General features: G+C 39.2%; 1 protein-coding gene across 2 annotated transcripts in view; it reads right to left on the minus strand.

Annotated features, from left to right (window-relative positions):
• Melk (maternal embryonic leucine zipper kinase) overlaps positions 1-1,346 on the minus strand; it is a 114,498-nt gene extending 113,152 nt beyond the window's left edge. The window contains exons 1-2 of one of the 2 annotated variants that reach the window (XM_074051450.1): positions 1,192-1,346; positions 573-693 (exon numbers count right to left, since the gene is read on the minus strand). The gene's annotated coding sequence lies outside the window, so the exon portion shown is untranslated. The remainder of the gene's footprint in view (positions 1-572; positions 694-1,191) is intronic. The other variant, XM_074051451.1, reaches the window with a different exon arrangement.
• Between the last annotated feature and the right edge of the window lie 16,911 nt (positions 1,347-18,257).

Genomic DNA, 18,257 nt, shown 5'->3' on the forward strand with positions numbered 1-18,257 from the left:
AGGTGGTGTCTACTATCTGCTTAAATGAGCTCATGTCCCCTTTAGATAGGCCATGGCATTACTGGACATTTCTGATAGTTAGAACTCTTTTTTCCTTTTTAAAAAATTACTTTTTTTCCTTTACTTGATTACAAGTTTATTTATCTTTATGTTTTGAGTGCTCTGTCCCCAACTAGTGGTGCTATTTTGGGAGTTTCTGAAAATTTTAGGAGGTGGGACTTAGCTGGAGGAAGTAGGTCACTGAGGACGGGCCCTTGGGAGAATCTCCTTCCTGGCCATTCCTTATCCTCTTTCTGCTTCTTATCTGCCGAGAAGTGAAGGGCTTCCACCACAGGCTTCTCTGCCAAGATGTTCTGCTCAAGCAACCATGGACTGAACCCTGAGACCCTGGGAGCCAAAATAAATCCTTTCTCTCTTAAAAAAAGATATATATATAAAATGTATATATATATATACGTATATATATATAAATGTATATATATATATATATTACATATATAATACAAGACATGATGTTTTGAGATATATATATATTGTATAACAGCAAAATTAAACTAATTAACATGCATTACCTTACATACTTTTTGTGTGTGTGTGTTAAAATGTACTCTCCTAGGTTAAGCATAAGGGCACATGACTATATTCCCAGCATTCAGGAGGTAAAAGCAGGAAGATCTTGCGTTTGAAGCCAGTCTAGAATATATAAAAAAAAACCCACCTCAATAAATAAATAAAGTAAAATGAGAGACCCTGAGTTCAATCTCCAGTGCTTCAAAAATAAATGAATAAATAATAAATAAATATCTACCTACTCTCTCAGCAATTTTCAAGAATACAATGTGCTGTTTTTAACTGTAGTCACCTGCTGTACAATAGAGCTGTTAAGATTTGCTTGCTTTGTTTCAGCTGTGCTTTGGGATCACCGAGCACATTTCAAATACCCATCCTCAACATGGTCTTTCAAATACTGGATAACAGTGAGTAGATCTCCCCAGAGTTGTCTCTTTTCTAGGTTAAATGTCCTCTAGACTTTATTTATTCCTGGAAAGTCATGACTTTAAGTCTCTAGACCCAGGCTCATTCATTCAACAAACAGCTACTAAGTATATCTTACATGGCTGGTGCTGTGGGAGGATTTGGGGATACAGAAGATGAATAAAACACATTTCTAGCACTCAAAGGTTTTCTTACCTGATGGAAATGACAGACGAACCTCCTAAACTGTTAAGCCAGTCCCAGTGGAAGGTGTGAAAATACAGCAGGAGTCCAACAAAGAGACAGTCAATTCATCCAGGAGGTCAGGAGGGCTTCCAGGAGGATGTGGGACTTCTGCCTCCCTGGGTCCATATATATAATCCCTTTATCTTTCTCTTCATTCAAGGACTTTACCTCCTTCTGCCTTCTTTTCTTGGCATTTCTCTAACACATCCTGTTGGAGTGTTATGTTTCAGGAAAAAAATTTAAAAATATATTCATCTGCCACCTTAGAAATGTTTTCATAAGAAGAAAATTTAGCAGCTTGTGACAAGAATGACTATTTCAGCTCATGAAGTCTGAAATAATTTCACCAGCTCCCATTCTTCTTACAGTCCCTCCAACCTGGCTTCTCCTCCTTTGTCATCTCTCTTTCTCTTCCAATTTTTCATTTCCTCTCTCAAAGCATTTTGACATTCTCATAGTTATTCCTCACAATATAGATTTTTCCCAAACTCAGGGGGGTTAAGTGACTTGGCAAAGGCCATAAATTATTTTATTTATTTTTGGTGGGACTGGGGTTTGGACTCAGCACTTTACACAAAGCAGGTGTTCTACTGCTTGAGCCACACCTCCAACCCCCAGAGGCCAGAAGCTAATTGACAAAAGAAGGATTCAAACCCAGCTCTTCTGAAAGTCACATTTGATTACATGGAAAGAAATCTTAGGGTTCCTACTTGACTCTTTGCTAATCTAAGACTGTGTATTTGGAAATATAATCATTTCCATTTCATGCCGAAACACAAGCCTAATCTAGTTGTCTTCTACTCTTACTGAATAAAAAATCTACTCCTTGGCTCGAGCAGTAAGAACGCCTGCCTAACAAGTATGAGGCCCTGAGTTCAAACCCCAGGGTTGCCAAAAATAAAATAAAATACCGGCTAAATGTGCATATCTCCAACTATTTAGCCATCACTTTTGCATTAAAAAGTTGTCTTCTCAAAATGTTTATCTTATCTTGCAGGAATTAGTGTAATAGTGAGTGCAGTATGTTTGTGGGCATATCCTTTCACCTCTGTGGACCCCAGCTCCCAGATCTGGAAAATGGGAGTTGTTTGGAGGATCTCTAAATCCCCTTCCAGTTGTTATAGTCCTTCTGTGAAGAAGTTCTGCTATTGTGAACAACAGTCTACAGCTCTCCCTATGTTTTAATTTTACAGGAAAGCCTTACTGCTTTCATACTTCAGCCATATAGATTAGGTATGTAGAGGCTGAGAATAACTTCCTTTGCTATTGTTCTTGGGAAATATGATCAGGTAAGTCATTCAAGGTGGGATTCATGGTGGACAAGAGGACAGCTCAGAGCAAAATAGCAGATTTGATATTATTGTAGAATGTCACGTGTTGTCACTGTAGTCATAGAAGTTGTGACCTTTTCCCCTCTTAGCTAGAGAGTAAATTCTTTGAAGGCAGAACCTGAAATTCTTGTAGTGCATTAATGCAGTAGGAGTTCAATAGATGTTTGAAATTGGGAACAGAATGGGAAGGAGAAGAGAAAGAAGGGAGCAGAAGGAAGGAAAACAGGAGAAGGACTGAAGGGCTTACCACTTTAATTAATTAGTTAAATTTTGGAAGTACTAGTGTTTGAACTCAGGGCCTTGTGCTTGCTAGGCAGGTGCTCTACCACTTGAGCCACTCCGCTAGTCCTGAGCTCATCATTTTATACCTTAGCATAAACTAAATTAGTTTGCTTTATCACAGGAGTGATCCCTAGATGTGAGGATGGATCACCTCAACTTTTCTTTCTGTTTTATTTCTCAAGAATGCGTTATTTCATGTAGTACACACTGCATGTAAGATATTTTTCAGCCTTTTCACTACAGTTAAGAGTATTTTATTATTTCCTTTGTGTATCTTTGCTCTATTTTGCATCAATACACCCTATTTAAATGACCCAAATGCAATGCTAATTGTTATACATTCCCATTAATTAATTTTCTTATTTAAAAAATACTTCTGAGCCCCTACTATGTGTCAGGAACTATGCTGGGTATTGTTGAGAATATAATGGTGAAAAGACATGTCTTGTGATTTCAGTATCTTCAAAGGCTATTTTGGGAGGCAGACAGGTAAATTAGAATAGACCCTTCACGTTGTGAATTACTATTCATTGTTTCATCTACTTACAAACAGCCTTAAAGATCCATGACAAGAATTTAATTGTATTGAGAATAATTATACTGATATTGTGGGCTGTTGAGAGGATTAACCGAGATAATGCATTTTAAACACCTAGCATGAATTTGAAACAAGAGCAATGTAAGACTCCTGTGCAGGAGGGAATCACTTGGTTAGGAAAGCCAAGCACAGGGTAAACTGCTGGAATGGGTTGCAGGGAAGAGGGAGATACAGGAAGAATATCCCATTCTCCAAACTGGGGGGAGAGGGAACATTTCTTGTAATCAAAATACCCAAAATTAAGTCGGGCACTGGTGGTTCATGTTTGTAATCCTAGCTATTCTGTAGGCACAAATCAGGATTATCTCAGTTCGAAGCCAGCCTGGACTAGTAGTTCTCGAGACCCTGTCTTAAAAAAAAAATCACAAAAAAGGGCTGGTGGAGTGGCTTAAAGTGTAGGGCCTGAGTTCAAATTCCAGCACTGCAAATAAATAATACCTAAATTAGCTGTATGAATTATAAAACATAAAATCACCATACAAATTCTATGGCACCATTTTTATTTATTCATTATTTTATTGTGTTTCTGGGGATTGAATACAGAGCTTTGTGCATGCTAGGCAAGTGCTGTGCCACTGAGCTACAATCCTAGCCCCTGTGATTACTATTTTTAAAATCACATACTATTGATCAAGATTGATACCACAGGAGTGGCACAATGCCTAACAAGAGTGAAACCCTGAGTTCAAACCAAGTACTGCCAAAAAAGAAAAAAGAAAATTAGAAACACAAGCATGCTGGTGAAAATCTAGTGAAAATCACTCTTCCTACCATCATACCAAATATAGTTGTTCATATCAGTACTGTGCAGCTTTGCATCACTGAAAGCACATATTTATGACTCATATTTAGCTGTCCATCTCTCTTAACTCTGATGACATTCATGAAAATACTTTTTCTTTTTTTGTATTTCTTCCCTGGCCTACTTTCAGTGACTATGCTCTGAGCAACCTCTGTGCTTGCTTGTCCCTCACAATTTCTCCTACCTTTTCCTCTTCCTGGGTTAGTCAGATTTCTTCAGAGAAGTTGGTCCAGTGTAACCAGTATCTCAGAGATGAGAAAACATCTGTGTTGTAATTTGCCTAGAAAGTTCAGGACCTTGGACAGCAACACGAGTGCCCTCCCCATTTAAACTCTTATGGTGCTTTGCCTATGCAACCAATAGTGGACAGTAACCATAATGTGTGTCAGAGACCTGTCATACAGCTCAATCTGATCAGTGTTATCCTAGTGAAATAACAAAGTGCTGAAGAAAAACCAAGTATGGATAAATTGAGTTTTCCTAAAGAATCAAGATTGGAGGTGTGGTTCAAGGGTAAAGTGCCTGCTTTGCAACGGTGAAGTCCTGAGTTCAAACCCCAATCCTACCAAAAAAAAAAAATTCTAGGAAAGTTTCATATAGAAGATTTCATCACCTAGGAGAATTATAGAAGTGTCCAGGTGATTGAGCTAAAAGAGATCTCTGTTGTCATTTTATGTAATCTTAGTTTAAAATGTTTTTCTTAGCTAAAAACAAAAAACATTTTTCTTAGTATATCAAGATTAGGATTGGTTGCACAAAACAGAAAACCTAATGTATAACAAAAATAATGTAGAAATCATTTATTTTGTGTAAGAGAAGTCCAGAAACAGTCAGTCTAGAGTTGATATGGGGACGCTGGTCATTAGAATACAAGATCATTAGATCTTTTTCTTTCACTATGTTTAATGGCTCCAATCCTAAAGTGCATCTCATGGTCCAAGATGGCATCTAAAACTTCAGCTATCACTTTTTCAGCTTCAGACCACTCAGAAAGGGACCTGTGGGTCATGCTGCCTTCTGTATCCCAGAGTCTAGCATAGAAAACAAATGGATGCATGAATGAACTATATTTTAGGAAAAGCTGGCAGTCATGGTCGTGCATGTCTATAATCCCAGCACTTGGGAGACTGAGGCAGGAGGATCATGAGTTTGAGTTTTGTTTGGGTTCCATAGTGAGACCCTGTCTCAAAAAACAAAAAGGCTGCAGGCATGGCTCAAGCAGTAGAGCACCTGCCTTAAAAGTGTAAAGACCTGAATTCAAACCCCAGTACCACCAAACAAAAAAAAAAAGAAGGAAAACTAAAAAACCAAAACAGAATGAAATGAAAACAAAAATCACAAGGTCTCTGATCTTCTATAAAATGTTCTCCTATTTCACAAAACTTCCACTCATCAGTCCTTCTGCACTTACCTAGGAAAACACTCTACCATTGAGCTACCACCCAGCCCACATCTGCTTTTCTCTTGCACCACAGACCTTCAGATATATGAAGACATTTCTCATGCCCTGTCCTTTTGTCCAGATCTTTGCATCTTCAGGACAATAGCCTCTATCCTTTCACACATTTCTCAGGAGATATGACTCCTGGGTTTTCCCTTTCAATTTGGTCTTATGACAGAAGTTTTGTCCCCTCCTAAAGCCTAGAATTAATTAATCCATCTCAACAAGAGCAAGGCCTAATTTTGGGCACTGTCTGGGCTCTAAACTAACTAAAACAAGGCGTTGCATATTGTTTTATTAAATTATCCTGTAATAAAAAATCTATTTGGGACTGAGAGTGTGGCTATATTGGTAGAGTACCACTTAGTATGTGTGAGGTACTGAGTTCAACTCCCAGTACCACATTAAAAAGAAAAATTAATTAAAAAAAAACTTGTTTGTCATTGTTGTTTGTTTTCGTTTTTGAGACACAGTCTCAATATGTAACCCAAGCTGGCCTTGAACTTGAGATTCTCTTGCCTCAGCCTTCTGAGTGCTGTGATTACAGATGTGAGCCATCACATCCAGCTCCGAGCCATCACATCCAGCTCCCTACAATTAAACTTTTTACAAAGTAGATGGAGGAGAGAGACATGAAAAGTCAAATACCATTCCAAATGCTGTTACCTGATATTCACAAATTACTTCTCTTGTGTTTTATATTAATAGCCTCTTGCATAGTGGAATATTTTTGCATTTTGGTTTTGGTCCCAGGCCCTGTTTCCCTTGGGAATTGAACATCTAGGTCTTCTGCCCTTATTTCTCCTCTCCTCAAAGACTTAAGTGGCTCATATTGAAATACTATTCACACACCTTACCCCAGGGCTCACGTGGATGGTCATTGGAAACTTTTTGTGAAGATGTAAACTCCAGCTCAGGGCCTCGAATCTCCATTTAACACCCCTACCCATTTTGGGGTCCATTTTATTTTTCTGCTGCTACATTCCCTGATGAAGGCTGTCTACACGTATTTTATGACTATTTTCATCTACCCATGTAGCCACCTCTCAAATCAAGATGAATATTTATAGCTCCTTAGAAGGTTCCCTTCTGCCTTCAGTTAGTACCTGTCCCTCTATGAAAGCCACTATTTGGGTTAGTTTTGACTATGTTGATTTCAAGTAAGTGGAATTATACAGCTTGTACTATTTTTGTGTCTGGCTTCTTTCCTTCACCACTATGTCCGAGAGGTTCATCTCTGTTGTGTATAGTAGTATTTCTTTCTTCTCATTCATTGCTGTGTCCATTGTTAGAAGTGATTCAATATTATTTCAATGTGAAGCCAATGTGTAGCTAAGATTGAGAATCATGGCTCTATAGTCAAAACGGGGTTGGAATCCTATCTTTAAAACTACTTGACCTTGATTTGGCCCTGAAATGTCCATGATCAGGTGATCTTTGAGCTCGACTAGACATTTAACCTCATACAAATACCATAGGCCTCACTTGGCATCATTAACAGAAGGGTCCAAGATAAGAAGCATCATGTCAGCCGGACAGCATGTGGTGGGTCCCATTCGCAGGAGTTCTAGTAGTTATCCAGTGATTAGTCTTCTTTGGCCCTTCAGGTGACAGCTCAGGGGCCCAGATCACATCAATGGTCTGTGCCAAATGGGAATTGAAATCTTGTGTCCATAGCTTTCCAGATCCCCATGGAAGATGAATCTAGTTACAAGGATCATTGCAATTAAGGAGGCCCAAAGCCGTGGCGTCTCACCAGGTACTTACAGTTCACCAATCAAGAGTTAATTTTAGCATAAGCAACGCTGCCCAGTATATAACTCACATCAACCCTTCATTAGATTTCTAGAAAATTGATCCAAATTTGTCCTAAGGAGAAAGGGGGGTTAACGGGATGGCTCAGGGGCAGAGCGCCTGCTTAGCAAGTGTGAAGCCCTGAGTTCAAATCCCATACTGCCAAAAAAAAAAAAGAGAAGAAATGGAAACTCTTTTAGTCATACATCCTTCAACTGACACATTGGCTTTTGTTGGTTAACTATTAACATTCTTTCTTTCTTTTCTTTTCTTTACTCTACCACTTGAGCCACACCTCCAGTCCATTTTGCTTTGGTTATTTTGGAGATGGGGTCTTGTAAACTATTTGTGCATACTAGCCTCAAACCTTGATCCTCTCAATCTCAGCTTTCCAACAAGATTATTTCTGAAAAGCCCCTGTTTCTTGACTTGAAAACAGTATTTGATATCTGAAGACAAAAGACATAAAGATGCAAAAATAAATGTTAACAATAAAATTAATGACAAGGCTACATTAAGAGGTTGCATTAAAACCAAACCAAACGATGTGATTACTGGGTTACCTTCAACAAGTCTTAATCTCTAAACCCCTGATAACTCTTTTGTAAAATTGGAATAGTAAGAGTTCCCACCTCATTAGAATTATTATTATAAAGATCAAATAATATAATGTATGTAAAAGACATTATAAAAAGCTGTACTCAACTTTACTGTTATAGTTGGTGAGAGGAGGCCTAGAGGGACAGAGGGGCATTTGTACCAGTTCATATAAGGTGGCAGAACTGCCCAGGTCTCCTGACTCTAATCAAAGTGTCTTTTCCACAATGCCATGTGGCCCTATTATACTAGTTATTTTACCCAGTTAATGTTGAGGTATTCAGAAATCCCACACTAATCAGGACTTTTGTCCCAGAGAGAAAAATTTTGTGAAGGTCTGCTTTGCTCTGAGGTCTCCTCATCTACCCTTCAAAGGACACAGTCCATCCAGGGGGTCTACTTCCAGTATTAAAGGGAGAAATCAAGATGTTTCTTAAGGGCATAAGAAAAAGTGAAAATTATGTTCTCAGCTTGCTGCTGATTAGCAGACAGGGCAAACAGAACCTCTAAGCATTCCTTCTTGAAGGCTGTGGCTCCTTTTTCCTTCCCAGCAGCCACTGCAGGGAGGGGGATGTGAGCAGCAATATAATCAGAATGTAATGAAGGAATAAATCTCACTAGGAGTCAAATACCATTGTTAAAAAAACAACAAAAAAGAGGCACTATGGGCAGAAGCCCAAAAATCAGAGGCTTCCCCCAGGGTTCCTTGCATCCAATTTTTAAGCTGTTAAAAACACCCTTAAAATAAACCTGCCATCTTGTAAGGACAGGAGGAAGGTTACCCGTCTTTCTGCCACCATCTGCAGGACTAGCTTTAGGCTTTCTTGAGCCATACACCCCCTCCCTACTCCCACCTCGGTTCTTTTTTTTTTTTTTGGCAGTACTGATACTTGAACTCAGGGCCTCTATAGCTTGTTAGGCAGGTGCTCTACCACTTGAGCCAGGATCCCAGCCCTCCAGCCTGTTCTTTATTACATGTTAGGGTGGGGGTTGATTGTAGTCCCCTTAATGCAGTCACAATTCCAATTTGAAATGCACTGAGGAGACACTATTGAGATCATAGTTTGCTTTAGAATGCATTTTGTTCTTGCAGTTTCACATTTTCTAAAAATTTCTGACATAGTGCATGGCCCATTTGTGTTTGCCAGTCTGAGTTTGGATCGGATCAGTTTAAACCTTCATCTGGGAGCTGAGTTCAGTCTGTTGCTGGAATCATGGCTTGTACAGTGTTGGGATTGGGGGGGGGTCACCCTATAGCTTTGATCAGGGCTCAGTGTGTGATGGGCTAAGAGCTCAGTTTGTATTGAGACTAGTCTTTGATAAACATTAGGCTTATCCTGTGTTGCAATCAACCCTCAACCTGTGGTGGAGATCAGATTTGTCTGTGGTGAGCACTAGGAATTGGTCAGGTGTTAGGATCGTGGAAGGATGGGGTTCTATTCCAGGAAAGAACAGGCAGGAAAGGTGATCAGGCATCCCAAGACTCTATTGAGGGCTGTCATAACAGAGGGCTGAGCAGATGGGGACCTGCAGAACTGAAGATGGGGTCAAAACAGAGTTTGCAAGCCTCACCAAAATGGGTAAAATAAAAGGATTGACAGTACCAAGTGTGTGGGAGAATGGGAAACAACTGGACCTTTTACATTGCTGATGAGAGTTTAAATTGGACAACTATTTGTCAGAATATATAAAGCTAAATAGATGTACACCCTGTGACTCAGCACTTCTAGTTCTGCAACAATCAAACAATTGCTACACACAACAATGTGGATAAATCTCAGAAAACATTGTAAGCAGAAGAAACTGGAAAGCAAAGAGGAGACACCATGTGACTCCATTTATATGAAGTTCTCAAACAGGAAAAATTAATCTGTGATTCTAGGAGTCAGAATAGTGGTTATATTTGGAAGTTATTACAGCCTGGAGGGGGGCCTGGTCTATATCTGGGTGCTGGTTACACAGATAGGACATGCAAAAATTCACTGAGCTGTTTGTTTAATATTTGTATACTTTACCACATGTAAGTTATACTTCAAGGGGGAAAATGAAACAATATAGAATGTGGTTGGCTAAAGACTATTGGTAAGTTAATTTCACAGTCATGAGTTCTCTGCTAAAAGTGAGACCATTACTGCCATGGCGTGTTGAGTCTGGGGGACAGTGGGGTTGTGAGGATGCAGCCCGTGAAGCAACCACACTGGAAAGTGGTGTAGTATTAAAAACCATCGACTTGGAGTCAGAAGTCTGGAAGTTGAATGTCAGTCACTCTGCTTAGTGTCCAATCCAGGAGGAATAATGGTGTGTTTTAATAAATCATAAGGTGAGTTGCAAATTATTCATTGGTAATTATAAATCACTGAAGCTTTTAATAATTTTCTTTTAATTTATTTAAATTCATAATAAATGCACTTGGTTGAAAACAAATTAAATCTTATAAAAGGCTATACAGTGAGAAGTCCATTTTCCTTCCATCCCTGATTCCAAACAACAGTCCCCAGACTTCCTCTCTAGAGGCAACCACTGTCATCAGCTTCCTGAATATCTTTCCAGAGACAGCCTATACATATTCATGAATGAGTTCCTTGAAGAAAATCAGAGTAGATTCAAGGTCTGCCTATAATAATGTTGCTTGCATACCAAACGCTTTATTTTTTTTCAAAATAGGATTAAGTTTTCATTATAAAAATAACATATGCTTTTAAAAATTGTATAAAGTAACAGTACAAACTCTCTCTCCTGAGTCTACCACCTTTGCCCTCTCAATTTCGGTTTACCACTGTTAACAGTTTCCTGTGTGACCTTTCTGTGTGAACTTTATATGTGTGTAAACATACGTATGTGTTATTTTTTAAATTAATATACCTTGTATCCCTTATTTTATTTTATTTTGGTACTGAGGATTGAGCCTGGAGCGCCATGCTTGCGAGGCAAGCACTCTACACTTGAGCTATGCCCCTAGTCATACATTTCTAAATAGATGTAGTAATAAAATATTACTACAAATAGTAAAGTTTGAATTTGATTTCTTTTCATTCATGATATATCAGAGACATCTTTCCACATCAATTACAAATAACTCCTCTTACCCATCTTAATGGCTGCATAACATTACTTTCCAGGGGAGAGAAAGGATAAAGATAAGGCAGGAATTGCACATGGGAGTATATCTGTCTGAAAGCATCATCTGTTATATGTGTCCCAGAAGAAAGAAGCCTTGAGAGAAGCTGATTGAACCCAGCTGGGTCTCAGTTTCTTGTCTGCAAAATGGCAGCAAAAATGACAGCTCTGATCACCTCATGAGATTGTCATGAAGACTACACAGAGGAAAGGAGAAAGGATGACAGAGGACTGGGAAAACTGGAAAGTACTATGCAAAAGGGAGAGATTGTTATTCCTGGAGGGAAGGAGAGAGGCACTAAAGTATAAGAACAAGCACTAATATAATTGCTTCTTCCTAGCCAAATAAATTGGTCATCTTTGCAGAATAGTCATGAACCTTTATTGAGTTGCTTTGTCAGACATTCTTGTTTGTTTCTTTGTTTATTTTTTTGAGACAGTGTCTTGCTGTGTAGTCCAAGCTGGCCTTCAACTCACCATCTTCCTTTCCAATCTCTGAAGTGCCAGAATTATCAGTGTGTCCCACCAAACATTCTTCTCTGTCTTTCTTTCTTTCTCTCATACAAACAATCCCTCTAATAATTCTGTGAGATACACATGTAAATACTCTTAGTCTTATTTGATGAGGCACTAAGGCTGACCCGGCTATAAATGACAGCCATAGTTCTGAACCATTCCAAACTCTATGCTATTCATTTTATTTTATTTATTTATTTTTGTGATACTGGGGTTTGAAATCAGGGCCTCACACTTACTAGTGCTCCACCACTTGAGCCACTTCAACAACCCTTTTTTGTGTTGATGTTTTTGAATCAGGGTCTCACTTTTGTTCACTGTGCTGGTCTCAAACCAGGGTCCTTCTGATCTCTGCCTCCCAAATAGCTAGGATTACAATTGTGAGCTGTGCTCTGGATTTTATAGCTGGGCTGTGACTTAAAGAGGCAGCTGAAGAGTATGCATTGGAAAAAAAAAAAAGTGGCTCATTGCACTGGCACTAAAAACCCTGAGTCTCCTATGTTGTCACACTGCTGTCTGCTCCAGGACAATTTGTGGCTCCCCTCTACTAAACAAAAGGCCAGATCTTCTTCTTGGTATTCTAGGACTTCTTAGTCTGGTCAATTAGCCTTTTCAGAGTTTTGTCTTACACTCTAGAAATTTCTAAAATCATCTTCTCAGTTGGGGATGTGGCTCAAGGGTCAGGCACTAGCATTCTCAAGGCCCTGGATTCAATCCCTGGTATCACACACTAAAAAAAATTTTCCCAACATTTCATATCTGCCTATGAGCCTCTTATGGGTTGAACATATCCCCTAAAAAAGACAGGAGGAAGTTCAAACCCCTAGCATCTCAGAATGTGACCTTGTTTAGAAATGGTGTTATTGCAGATGTAACTACCTAAGATGAAGTAATACTGGAGTAAAGGTGGGCTCCTAAACTAACATGACTAGTGTCCTTATAAGACGGCCACATGGAAATAAACAGGAACAATGTCATGGTGAGTCTGAAAGTAGTGATAGGAGTGAAGCAGCTGCAAGCCAAGGAATGATGTTGATTACCAGCAAACCACCAAGAGCCAGGAAGAAGCAAGGAATGATTCCACTATAGGTTTCAAATTGAGCATGGCCCTGTTGACACTTTGATCTTTGACTTTTAGCTTCCACAAATGAGACAATAAATTTCTGTTGTTTTAAGCCATCCAGTTTGTGGTATTTTGTTTCAGCACTCCTGGAAACTGATACCAAGCCTCAGCTATTTAACCCCGACCCTGGAGATCTAAGCTCAAGATGCATGGCAAAACCTTCTTTCTCTCTCCCATTCCTGTTCTTAGTTGGCATCCTTGACTGTTTGATTGCTCAACATACAGACAATCACACTCATGACATTCCCCCTACCTCTTATGCAGGCAGCACACCAGTAGTCCGTTTACTTCCCAACATGCCCTGCTCAGGGCCAGTCACGTCCCCTGCCCCCTACCTCTTCCTGGCTCAGGGCCAACCCAGTCCCTCTGGGGACACAGTAGATTGAAGCCCCCTTCTGGGTTGCCTAGGCGACAGTGCCGACTGAGTGCCCTCAAGCTAGGCAGCTGTGGCTGCAGGGAAGCAAGGGGCCAAGGGAATCAGGGGTCAGGGAGGAGGATTAGGAGAAAGACTAGGAGAATCCTTAAAAGTGGCTCTAGTGCAAACTCAAAAAGAGAAATTAAAACCACAGCCTCACTATAGCCAGCATTATAATGCAATATGCAAGACTTTAGAAAGACTTCTTAGGGAATTCTATACAAAGCTCAGCTCTATGGGACTTTAGTCCAAACCCCAGTCAGACCTATGCTTTGAGGCCTTTTGACTACACAAGAGATCAAAACATGACAAAATTCAGGCAATTGGGGACTGATGTTTTGCTCAGTCAGGACAAGTCTTCTGTAAACTGTAATAAAAGTGCACATCGAATGAAGAAAATGTTGCAAATTTTTGGTTTACACTAACCAAGAAACACACTGACAGTGGGGCATGTAGGGTAAAGGTAGAGAGAAGAATGTAATGCTATACTCACCCTCAAGCAGCACACACTCCTCTGACACTCCAGTCATTCCCCCCCCCCCCAGGAATGGATGTCTACAATAGCATTTTAGAAAGCTCCAAGGCAATTCTTCTCAGTCCCAGGGTTAGGTAGGGCTTCAGGGAGGGAAGGGACTCATTCCTAAGTCAGTTTGTCACATTAACCTGGCCACAGGTCAGCACCAAACAGGGCCTATCCCCAAACTTAGAAAATGAACAGTAGTGAAACTTTGGCTTGGATTGCCTGGAGGGATACATGTTCTCTCCTCTGTGCCAGCAACTGCTGTCACTATCCTGTTACCACATGAGTCTAATTTGAAGTCAACCTGGTGATGAGCACAGTTAAGAGATGGAGGAAGATTGGGAAGGTGACAGCATCATTCAAATTTTGAATCAAGCCATGCCAGATCCATCCCCAGACTTTGGATTATATGAATCAATAAATTCTATGTTTTTCTTTCTTTTTTCATCTTCTCTCGTCTTTTCAGTACTGCAAACTGAACCAAGTCCTTGCACTAGCTAGGTAAGAGCTCTACCACTTCAGCTATGCCCTTAGAACTTTTGGTGTTTTATTTTTTGCTTTTCAGATAACATTTTGCTGACTTTGCTCAGGGTGCCCTTGAACTTGAAATCCTTCTGTCTTCACCTCCCAAATAGATGGGATTACAGGTGTGGTGTGCCATACATGTTTCTTAAGGTGGTTTATATTACTTCGAATCAAAAAGTTCAATAAGCTGGGTGCTGGTGGTTCATTCTACTCGGGAGGCAGAGATCAGGAAGATCATGGTTTGAGGCCAGCCTGAGCAAATAGTTCATAAGACCCTGACTTGAAAATACCCAACACAAAAAAGAACTCAAGTAGTAAAGCACCTCCCTAGCAAGTGTGTCACCAGAACTTGACTTGAAAATACCCAACACAAAAAAGAGCTCAAGTGGTAGAGCAAGTGTGAGGCCCTTTGTTCAAATCTCATAACATCAAAAGATTTCAAAAAAGGCATTAGAAACTTTTCACTGGATATGCCAAATCTCAATGCTCAGGAGGCTGAGGCAGGAGGATTTTGAGTTCAAGGCCTGCCTGGACTACATATCAAGATTCTGTATAAATAAATAAATAAAAGCAAAGAAGAAAGAAAAAGAAACTCCTTTAACTCTCTAACCAGATTAACCAATGCCTTCCATACTTATATAAAATATACTGATTAATACTGAACTTTCACAGCAGTGGAGAGATTTGTCCCCAAATTTGTTTGTTGTATTTATTACTGAAATTACATTACTTAACTAAGTATTAAATAAACTGCAAAAATACAATGCAAGCCAGGTGCTGGTGGCTGTTATCCTAGCTACTCAGGAGGCAGAGATAAGGAGGATAGTGGTTTGAAGACAGCTTGGGCAAATAGTTCATGAGACCCTATCTTGAAAAAATAAATCTATCACAAAAAAAGTGGTGGTGGAGTGGCTCAAGGTGTAGGCCCTGAGTTCAAACTCCAGTGTCACAAAAAAAAAAAAAAATGCAAGAGGAGGATAGGTAGTACTTGCTTCAGTGAAAACTAAGTTAAGTGTTTGCAAAAGAAAACACTTGATGAATATTTCAAAATCACTTTCAGGTTAGAGATAGATAAATACACCATTTAAAATGAAACAATAAAGCCTAGCACAATGGTTCAAGCCTGTAGTTCTAGGTACTTCAGAGATTGAAGCAGGAATGTCATTTGAGTCCAGGTGTTTAAGACCAGCTTGAGCAACATAGTGACAGCCTGTCTCCAAAAAACGAGAAAAGAAAGGAAAAAAGGAAGAGAGAAAGAAAGAAAAAATAAAAACATGGATGGATTTTACACTTAGCTTTAGAAAAGAGAAGGGAGAGAGGAAGGAAGGAAAGAAAGAAGGAAGGAAACAAGGAAGGAAGGAAGGAGGAAGGAAGGAAGAAGGGAGAAAGAATAAAAACATGGATGGTATATGGTAGATGGACTTCATATACTTATATGAAATAGAACAAAGAAACCTCTTGCAATAGCTTTGAGTGGCGCAGGGAGGGCATTGAGGGGAAGAGAGGATGGTGGTGATCTAACGAATATACAAAATATGCCTAATCAGAACTGTCACTGTGAATCCCCCCACCAGGTATAATGAATACATCCTAATAGAAAATTCTTTATATAAAAAAAAAAGGATGGATTTTCCACTTAGCTTCTGAAGATCTTTAAGTTCTTTTTCCCCTCTAAAGACACCAATGTTGGAAATAGAGGATGATGCCTCTATTGGGTAAAAGAGAGATCATTAATTGTCTCATAAGAAGTCTTGCTGCTTCTACCTGTGACACTTGTTCTGGAGGAAGTCAGGCACTATGTACGAAGTCTATCTACCCTGAATCTACCATGCTATCAGGAAGCCTAAGTCATCCACCTGGACCATCCACCCACTAAATTCGAGCTGTTCCAACTATCCTAGCTGAGGTACCCACAAAGCAATGAAGAAGTCATCTTTGCTGCAGTGCTTGCCTAACATGTGCAAGGCCCTGGATTCAATCCCCAGTACTGCAATACTGAAAAATTTTTTTGATATCTAGCCCAGATGAGTCCAGCCCTACCCACCATCATACTGCAACCTCATCAGAGATTCCAAGTGAGAACCACCCAATGGAGCTTACTCTACCATGAGAACCACGAGACATAATAAATTGTTGCTTAAGCCACTAAATATTAGAGTCTTTTGCTATATAGCAACAGCTAACCAGTCTTTTGGAGATGAAAGGAGAAAAGGGAAGTGTCCTCTAATGTCAAATACCATGAAGAGATCATGGCAGATGAGAACTTAGAAAAAGCCATTGTATTTTAGCAATTGAGAAGTCATCATTGTCTTTCAAGAATGCAGATTCAATAAAATGAAGGGAACAGAAGTTAAATTGAAAGTGTTTGTAGAGAAAGTAAATGGTGAGAAAGAGATACAATGGCAGATTGGTCTTTTTTTACTTTCTTTTTAAATAGTTTAACATTCAATGATGACACTTGCCTGAATCAATTATCTCTCATTGGAGATTGCAAAATGGTGATTTTTCTAATTCTATCAATCCTAGTACATTTACCAGCTGATATTCTTCTTTAAAGAAGTTTCCCCTCATTAAATGAAGAAGAACCCAATTTCTTCCTAAAATGGCAGGTTAAATGCTTCATTCTTTCTCTTTAATTACCAGTTTCCTGACAAAGGAGTTGGTGCCATAGTATTTCTGATAGCAATAAATGAGGTTTTACCTCTCTCTCTTTCTCTCTCTCTCTCCCTTTCCCTCTTGCTCTCTCACTCTATCTTTAAGTATCATTATTATTCATGTGTGCACTCATGTAGTGCCTTTATTCAAAATATTATAATCAATTATACACCAAGCTAGTCTTTAAAGAAGCAATGGGACAGGCACCAGTGGCTCATGCCTGTAATCCTACCTACTTAGGAAGCTAAGATTGGAAGGGTCATGTTTCTAGGCCAACCTCAGGCAAATATTTCTCCAAAAACAACCAGAGCAAAACAATCAGCAGACTGGAGGTTTGGCTCAAGTAGTAGAGCATCTATTTCGAAAGCATGAGGCCCTGAGTTCAAATCCTACTCCTACAAGAAGAAGAAGCAGCGGCAGCAGTGGAATATAGAACTGATGATGTAACCAGAAAATTCCTAGAATACAGTAGTTAAACACACACACACACACACACACACAACTATTCTTAAAATTAAAAAATAAATACCATGGGGTTGGGGGATGCATAGCTCAAGTGGTAGACCACCTGCTTAGCAAGCAAAAAGGCTCTGAGTTCAAACCCCAGTACTGCAACAAAACAACAAAAACAATCAACAAAACCATACAAGTGAGAAAAAAACTTATAAAATATCAAATTCTGCTACTGTATTTAGAACTCAAAGAAATTCTTACACATTTCTTATCAGGGGCATATACTAAAATATTCATGGTTATGTTGTTTTTGATTATGGAGAATTGGAAGCAATTTGGGTGTCTATAATTGAAGAATTCCTTGGGCAAAATGTGGTGGATGGGGTATTATGCAGAAGCAATGGGCCAGATCTTAAAAATATGTTGCTGCAAGGAAGAGAAAATAAGGGGTATGTGTGTGTGTGTGTGTGTGTGTGTGTGTGTGTGTAGAATTTTATAATACTATTTACATAAGTAAAAAATAAATGTATCTAAAACAATAATGCATATTCTGTTTTTTCCTTAGTAATGCATATTTTATGTATACATCTATGAACAAAAGAAATGCAGAAATTATGGCCTGCAGTGAGAGAGAAGAATAAGATTGGAGAATGTGGATAAAAGAGAAAGAATAAATAAGAGTTGTCCTGTGTGTGAGATTCGAGCTTCAATATTTAAATAAAAATAAGTAAATGATTAAATAAATGGCTATAATCCCTCTGGAAAGTAAAACTTTCAAGAACATTGAGTTGGCAACTCAATTTACAGTAATCTAGCCTAGGGAAATAGAAGTACAGCTTTAGTGTTATAATATGTGAAAAATGGTCA

The sequence above is a fragment of the Castor canadensis genome, chromosome 13 (genome assembly GCF_047511655.1).
Source record: "Castor canadensis chromosome 13, mCasCan1.hap1v2, whole genome shotgun sequence".
NCBI lineage: Eukaryota > Metazoa > Chordata > Mammalia > Rodentia > Castoridae > Castor > Castor canadensis.